Source organism: Triticum dicoccoides, chromosome 2B (assembly GCF_002162155.2).
Source record: "Triticum dicoccoides isolate Atlit2015 ecotype Zavitan chromosome 2B, WEW_v2.0, whole genome shotgun sequence".
NCBI classification, from domain to species: domain Eukaryota; kingdom Viridiplantae; phylum Streptophyta; class Magnoliopsida; order Poales; family Poaceae; genus Triticum; species Triticum dicoccoides.
The window spans coordinates 803,439,590-803,446,541 of NC_041383.1; the positions used below are offsets into that span (position 1 = coordinate 803,439,590).

General features: G+C 47.9%; 1 pseudogene; it reads right to left on the reverse strand.

Moving 5' to 3' along the window:
* Positions 1 to 460: 460 nt before the first annotated feature.
* On the reverse strand, positions 461 to 599 carry LOC119266295 (annotated as a pseudogene).
* Between the last annotated feature and the right edge of the window lie 6,353 nt (positions 600 to 6,952).

The window sequence follows — 6,952 nt, forward strand, 5'->3', positions numbered from 1 at the left end:
TCCACTCCATAGGACGTGTTTGCGGCTGCTGCAACTTTCTTCTTCTTTTCTTCATAGCGCCAGCGACAATCTTTTGCTATGTGGTTAGTTTTTTTACAGATTTGACATTTTCCCTCATTCTCATCATACCCTTGAAAATTGTTGCCGCCGCCATAGTTGCCACCGTAGCCACCATTGTACCCACGCTGATGCCCCTGATTGTTGTTGTAGAAGGGACGTCCATGGTTGTTGCTGTTGTTGTAGAAGGGACCGCCGCGACCATGGTTGTAGTTGTTGTTGGCGTTGCCGCCGCCGCCATTGTTGTTGCTGCCACCACCGTGATACCCGCCACCACCACCATTGGTGGGTTTGGGCGAGCCACGGTTGTTGCCCTTGCCGCCGCCGCCGCGATTTCTTGCAGCCATGTTGGCTGAGGATTTGAAGCCTCCTGCTCCAGAGCCGTGGAAGAGCTCGACACGCTGGTCGAAGTTCGCCACCATGGCAAACAGCTCGTCGACGGAGACAGGGTTGGTGCGGACGTCGAGGGCAAATATGATGGGCTAATAGTCCATATCCAGCCCTGCAATGATGAAGGAGAGCAGCTCTTCTTCTCCGATGCCCCTCCCTGCAGCTGCAAGTTCATCTGAAAGCGATCTCATATAGCCAAAGTAATCAGCGGCAGATTGGGAGCCTTTGTGGGCATCGGTTAGGGAGATTCTGAGATTGTTTGCACGGGATTTGGATTGGGAGGCAAACATGGTGGAGAGTGCTGTCCAGATCGCACGAGATGTATCCATCGAGGCGACTTGCACAAGGATTTCTTTGGAGAGGTTTCTCAGCAGATAGGCTACAATCTGCTGGTCTTGGATTAACCAAGGGGTGTAGGCAGGATTCGGAACAAGTTGTTCCTTACCTTCAGAGTTTTTTGCTGTAATTGTTTTGGAGGGCTCGGGGTTTGTTTCATCTAGGTACCCATACAGGCCAGCCCCCATGATCTGAGAGCGAGCCTGGGCACGCCATAGGATGTAGTTGGTGCGGCTCAAGGGTTCGGAGGTGTTGTTGTTTAGGCCAGAGAAGGAACTCGAGCTGGAGGAGGACATGATTGCGGCTTGGTTTTGATCTGAAGGGATTTGTGTGGTGGCGGCTAGGGTTAATCTGATAGAGAGCTAGATGTAGAGGAAGAAGAAGGCTCTGACTACCGTGAAAGAATTATGAAGCGTCTCAAACTCCCATACATGGGAGCCCGTGTTATTTATATTGATTGAGCGAGAAGGATCTCGCGGTCATGTACATGGTTCGGTTGATGAGAATAATCTCCAACCGTATTACAACGAGAGGGATAGAGATAGAAAGATAAACATAAGAGTTACATGACTTGCGATACAAGAATATCTCTATCTACTATTCTGTTACAATATTTCTAACAAGCGGCACCCGTCATCCCGCGTGTACGGCTGGTGTTCCCCGTTGTCAGTCTCGACGATTCCGATGTGGTTTGCATCCTGGCACGCAAGTCCAATAACGACATTGTGTGGCTAGTCAACGTCGACACACGCATGAAGGAGCTGCGATCGGTCCGTGCCTACCCGCCGGTTAAGGAGGGGGAGTACCATGTGTGCCATCTTCTCCTTCCCAGTGAGTTCTCCAGCTACTTCAACGTGTGTCATGGTGGCAGCAACAATCACGCGCGGTCAAGCCATGATCAAGACATCGAGGTACCGGTGGTGGTGGCAGCAAACCGTATTGCCTCTTCGGGTGACAAGGAGAGGGAGCTGCTGGCCGCGATTCAGGAGATACCCTGCATGACTCGTGAGGAGATGTTGAGAGCGCACGACGTTCTTGCCAGTAACAATCGGCGGGTGAGAATTCTCACGGCGTTACCGGTGCACATGAGGAAGGAATATTGTATGCTAATTGCGGAGCTCGAAAGAAATCAAGATAATGAATAAATTATATTATTATTTTTACTAATCTAGCATATACATTTTTGGTTAGCCACGAAGGTACTTAAATTAATGGTGCCAACTCCGGTTGACTCCATCAAAATTAATGTGGATGAAACTTGTTTGCTGATGGTGGCTCAGTTAGTGTGGGAGTTGTGTCACGACTCGTGAGGCTCATGAGGTTATTCTGTCAGCGTGTAATTTTCTTCTTGTCTGTTCGAGTGTAGAGGAAGCTGAGCTGCACAAGTGTATTGCGGGTCTTTATATTGCTGTTCCTGTAAATAAACCTATTGACTGTAAGTGCATAAATATGTGGCTGATGGTGTGTTGCACATTTTCTCTTGGTTCATTGGACTACAGAGAGATTTACGTCAAATTAACTTGATTTTTTTAAACATGCAGGAGATCACTACATGTGATCAATATAGAAGAAATATAGGGTACAAAGTCACAGATACAACCACAACGAAAGATGACCACAATGCAACGACCAAAGAAACAAAGAAAAATACCAGAGGAAGCTACCAACGACTAGCCAAAAACCTAAACAAACGTCTCCTCAAAAGCAAATTGCCCCGTCCTTAAACAATTCTAAGGTTGCACATTTGAGAGCATGAACCACACACTTTCTGCGGGGCTGACTTATCCTGGAAAACCCTGTTGTTGATGATCACAATGTATATATTTTTATGCTCTCCAGCTCTATGTTCACATGAGGAACATCAGGTCTTAATTCACAAAGAGACCAGGGAAATCAACCGACGTGCTGTGTGGGATTTTGCCACGTAGTACGACATCATATGAACTACCCAAACCATCGTCATGGTTGACGATGAGAACGTCCCAAGTGCATCAAGATGACGAGAGGAATATTGCATGCTAGTGACGGAGCTTGAACAAAATCTCAGGCTGCTAACTGACAAGATTAGAACAAGTTAGAATTCACAGTGTACTAATCAAATGACATTCTTATATGTGGGATTGCTTGAAGCATGAAATTAGATCGTAATGGTATTGTCCAAGCATAATAACCATCAGATATATTTAGGGAAATTTATGTCAATGCTATTAGGTATGTCTCCAATTGTGAGTGTGACATTGTTTTTTTTATCTACTTATGAAAATGACACTACTTTATCGCCATTTTCAGTCGTTACCTCACGGTCAGGTCAACCATATGTACATACGTACTTTTTGCATCCCCAGCTTCATGTAATGAAATTGCTTATCAGCTAAAATTTTCTATGTGCCGCACATACGACATTGTCTGTGGTCAGCTCTATGTGCAAATCTGATACATGAAAAAGGTTAAGTCATTTGGTCATGAAAGGATTTAAGTAAGTCTCCTCGCGATGGTGAACATCCCTGTGGTGGTTCAACTCATAAGAAATTGCCCTCCTCTAAGTCATGAGACTACGCTATGTAAACCGCCTAGTATTAAGAGACCAACCAAGTATAGAGAGCTTGACTCTCGACGCAGTATAATCTAGACACAAACACATAATGTTCATCCTGAACGTCATCTGTGGTGTTTGCAGTGCTGGTCAGTTCACCAACGAGCAATTCAAGATGGCGACGAGGATCTGGAATGGCACGCAGGATAACCTGATATTGGCCCTCAAGGCGGTGTCACTCTTGCTAGAGTCCTCGCATCGCAAGACCACCTACAACATGGGCTTCTGCCTCCATGCACCCGCTGCTACTCGTGCATGAACAACGAACCCCAAGATACGGATGATGTGTGGCAGGGCGAGGACGAGACAAGGAAGGATGAGCTAGAGACGGACGTCACTGTTTGCCGCGGGGTCGCAAGTATAGGCAAGGCAGGAACGAGCCAGAAACACAGACGATATGGCCGCCCGCGACATCACTCATGGAGGCGAGGAAGGAATGAGCCAAGAAGACGAGTTGAACGGTTGATGTTGTGGGTATGCGTGTATATGTAGGGAAGTGAGGTAGAGGGATGATGGGAGTGGTGACGGCTCGACGGAGATGAAGATTTGGCACCATGGTGCAGCTAGGTGATGTTGGCAACGATTGGCGAAGGACGGGGTAGACCGATTGTGGAGAGCGGGTCGACTGAAAATGTTTTTTTTCAGCCACCTGATAAATCAGTGGTCCCATTATTTTTGTATAATTGCAAGTTCAGTACAGCAGCAGAACCACTAGCTCTTTCGGCATAAGACTGTTCTCCATCTATGTATACACATTCAGCTCTCGTCTCTAACTCACTCGATTGTTACCTTGGTTACATCCACACATGGCCTAAATTGTAGAGAATACCTTGACTAAAGATGGAAACACAACCAAATCGAAAGGAGATTTTCTCCATCACCAAATCCCTGCTATTGTTCATTGAGTCGTCGTATCATCAAAGCACCAAAGGAGAAGAAGACAATAGCAGTGGCCACTAAAGGTGTGTTTTGATGCAATCCACGGTGGCCGTGCCAAAGCATCGGCGAGCCAAAAAATTGGCGGCAAAAAACAACTGACGCTCGCTGATATTTTTTGGCTGGGCGGCTCGGAAATATGATCCAAACAGATCCCAAGTCATTAGCACAAACCTATAGAGAATCTCAAACCTCGTTGAAGTGAGTAGTCAAACGAGACCTAGGGTTTATCCCAAAAGAAAAGATACCTAGGGTTCGAAGAAGCCAGGCCATTGGCCCGGATGGATAACTGTAAAGCAGATAATTTATTTTTTTTGCTAGTGCCGTGTTGGTTATATTCCGAATTGACTAATCACCGTTGGACGTACAACGCTGGATGATGAAAAACGAACGCCATCCCTCACTACCAGACTAGCGGGCTATGCCTACGGCCAAAGGCCGTCGGCATAGATCTATGCCGACGGCTGCCGTCGGCATAGCCCCGTCAGTGTAGATCACGTCAGCGTACTCCTGTCAGACCGTCGGCATAATAATGCCGTCGGCATAGGAGGGTATGCCGACGGCCCTGGCGCAGCTGTCGGCATAGTTTAGCCGTCGGCATAGTTTTCCGTCTGACGGCAACGGACGGCGCCGTCAAAACTGCTGGCGGCTCAGGATGCGACACGTGGCAAAGATATGCCTACGGCAAAGCCGTCGGCATAGGTTAAATCTATGCTGACGGCTTTGCCGTAGGCATATCTTTGCCACGTGTCGCCCCCTGGTTTGACCTGGCGGCAGGGCTATGCTTACGGCAAAGCAGTCGGCATAGATCATCTATGCCGACGGCTTTGCCGTAGGCATAGCCATGCCACATGGCGCCTCCTGGTGGCTCCTGAGCGTATCTATGCCGACGGCTTTGCCGTAGGCATAGTTTTTTTCCCTGTTTTCTTTTTTCCAATTCATTTGACAACATTTCAAAACAGAATAATATGAAATATGACAGTTCATCATCATCATTTAAACATAGTCAAGTTCATCATCTAAAGATCATCACCGGCGAAAGTCCACGAACATAAGAATAGTGCAAGACATGAAACATCATAAAAGTTGAAACATGAAAGACATGGCACAATGGCCGCATACACGGAATCATCATCGACATCAAGCACCACCGAGTCCACCTCCGCCAAAACCACCACCACCACCGAGTCCGCCTCCGCCAAAACCACCACCTCCGCCAAGTCCACCTCCGCCAAAACCACCACCACCACCAAGTCCACCTCCGCCAAAACCACCACCGCCAAGTCCACCTCCGCCAAAACCGCCACCGCGACCACCATCACTCTGCCAGATCGGAGTGACTGGGGTCGACGGAGCAGGAGTCGAGCCACCGGTCCCCTACATGTTTGAAAGAAGATTCTAATGGTAAATATGACATGATAGTGTTGAATGAACGAGAACTAGTTTGTCATTAGTTGGGCAAATTTACTAACCGGAGTATCACCGCCTAGTGCCATCCATTCCTTGAACGTGGGAATGTGTGGGGCGTGTCCCGCAGGTGGTGGTGGGGGTCCAACTTGTGGTGGCTCCGTGCGGTTAGTCCAAGACGCCAACATAGCCTGGATGTTAGTTAAACAAGTCCACTTAGAAACAAGCCGTCATCAACAAAGTCAGAAGGAATGAAAGTGCAAATTTGAGCTTGGTTTAAGAGGGCAAAACTAACCGCCATCACTTGACGGCTGTAATCATCGTTTTCCTTCACTCGTTGCAAGTACTCCCTCACCTCAATATGCCTATGCTCGAGAAAGGCCTGATATGCCTATAAAATTGAGGTTGTTTCTAAGTGGGCAGTGATGAAAATAAACTAAGAAAGATAGAGACAAAGAAGATAAGGGGAAGTACTTACAGCACGTTGGTGGACTAAGGGAGGCTGTGAACACCCCGTACTCTCTAACGGGCTCGGGTTGGTAGCTCGAAGTCGTGTGTACGAGATCGACGGAGTGATTAAGCCATCGAAACACGGATACCGGCCATGGGACTTACCCTGGATGGCCACCACCGCCGTGTCGTCGATCTGAGACTGGGCGACCTCAGGAACGGGAACATCCGGATGCAACTTCTGATAGTTCTGAGTGTAAGACTCCAGGTGTTGCTCGGTGTTGCCGTAGTACTGGCTCTCGCCCTCCTTGCGATCACTCCGCTCGCGGGCCAGCTTCCACGACTCCATGTCTGAGAGCGGCCTCTGCAACTTGTCCTCCTGCAACATCAAACAGAAGTTAGCCATACATAAGAACATGACGGTAAAGAAGAACCAAAATGCATCTTTCATATAGATATACCTTCATGGCCTTGAAGCCCGAGTGGTTCCTGTTTCCTTGGCCGTGTGTCTCGTCTTTTCCACGGTTAGCCCGGGCCTTGATGCTCTTGGCAACAAACTCTGGATCGTCACCGACCCACCTATCCACCAAACACGCCCATCCGTCATGCCTTCCATAGCACCAACGAGGAACAACCTATGCAAATTTTGGAAGCATGACATGTGAGCACGAAACATATAGTTGACTCCTTGAAACAATGAAAAGTCAGTAATAGTTACCATCATGAACTGCTCCCTGCTCATGGTAATTTTTTGCCTCTGTGCTTGAGTTTTGGTCATCTTTT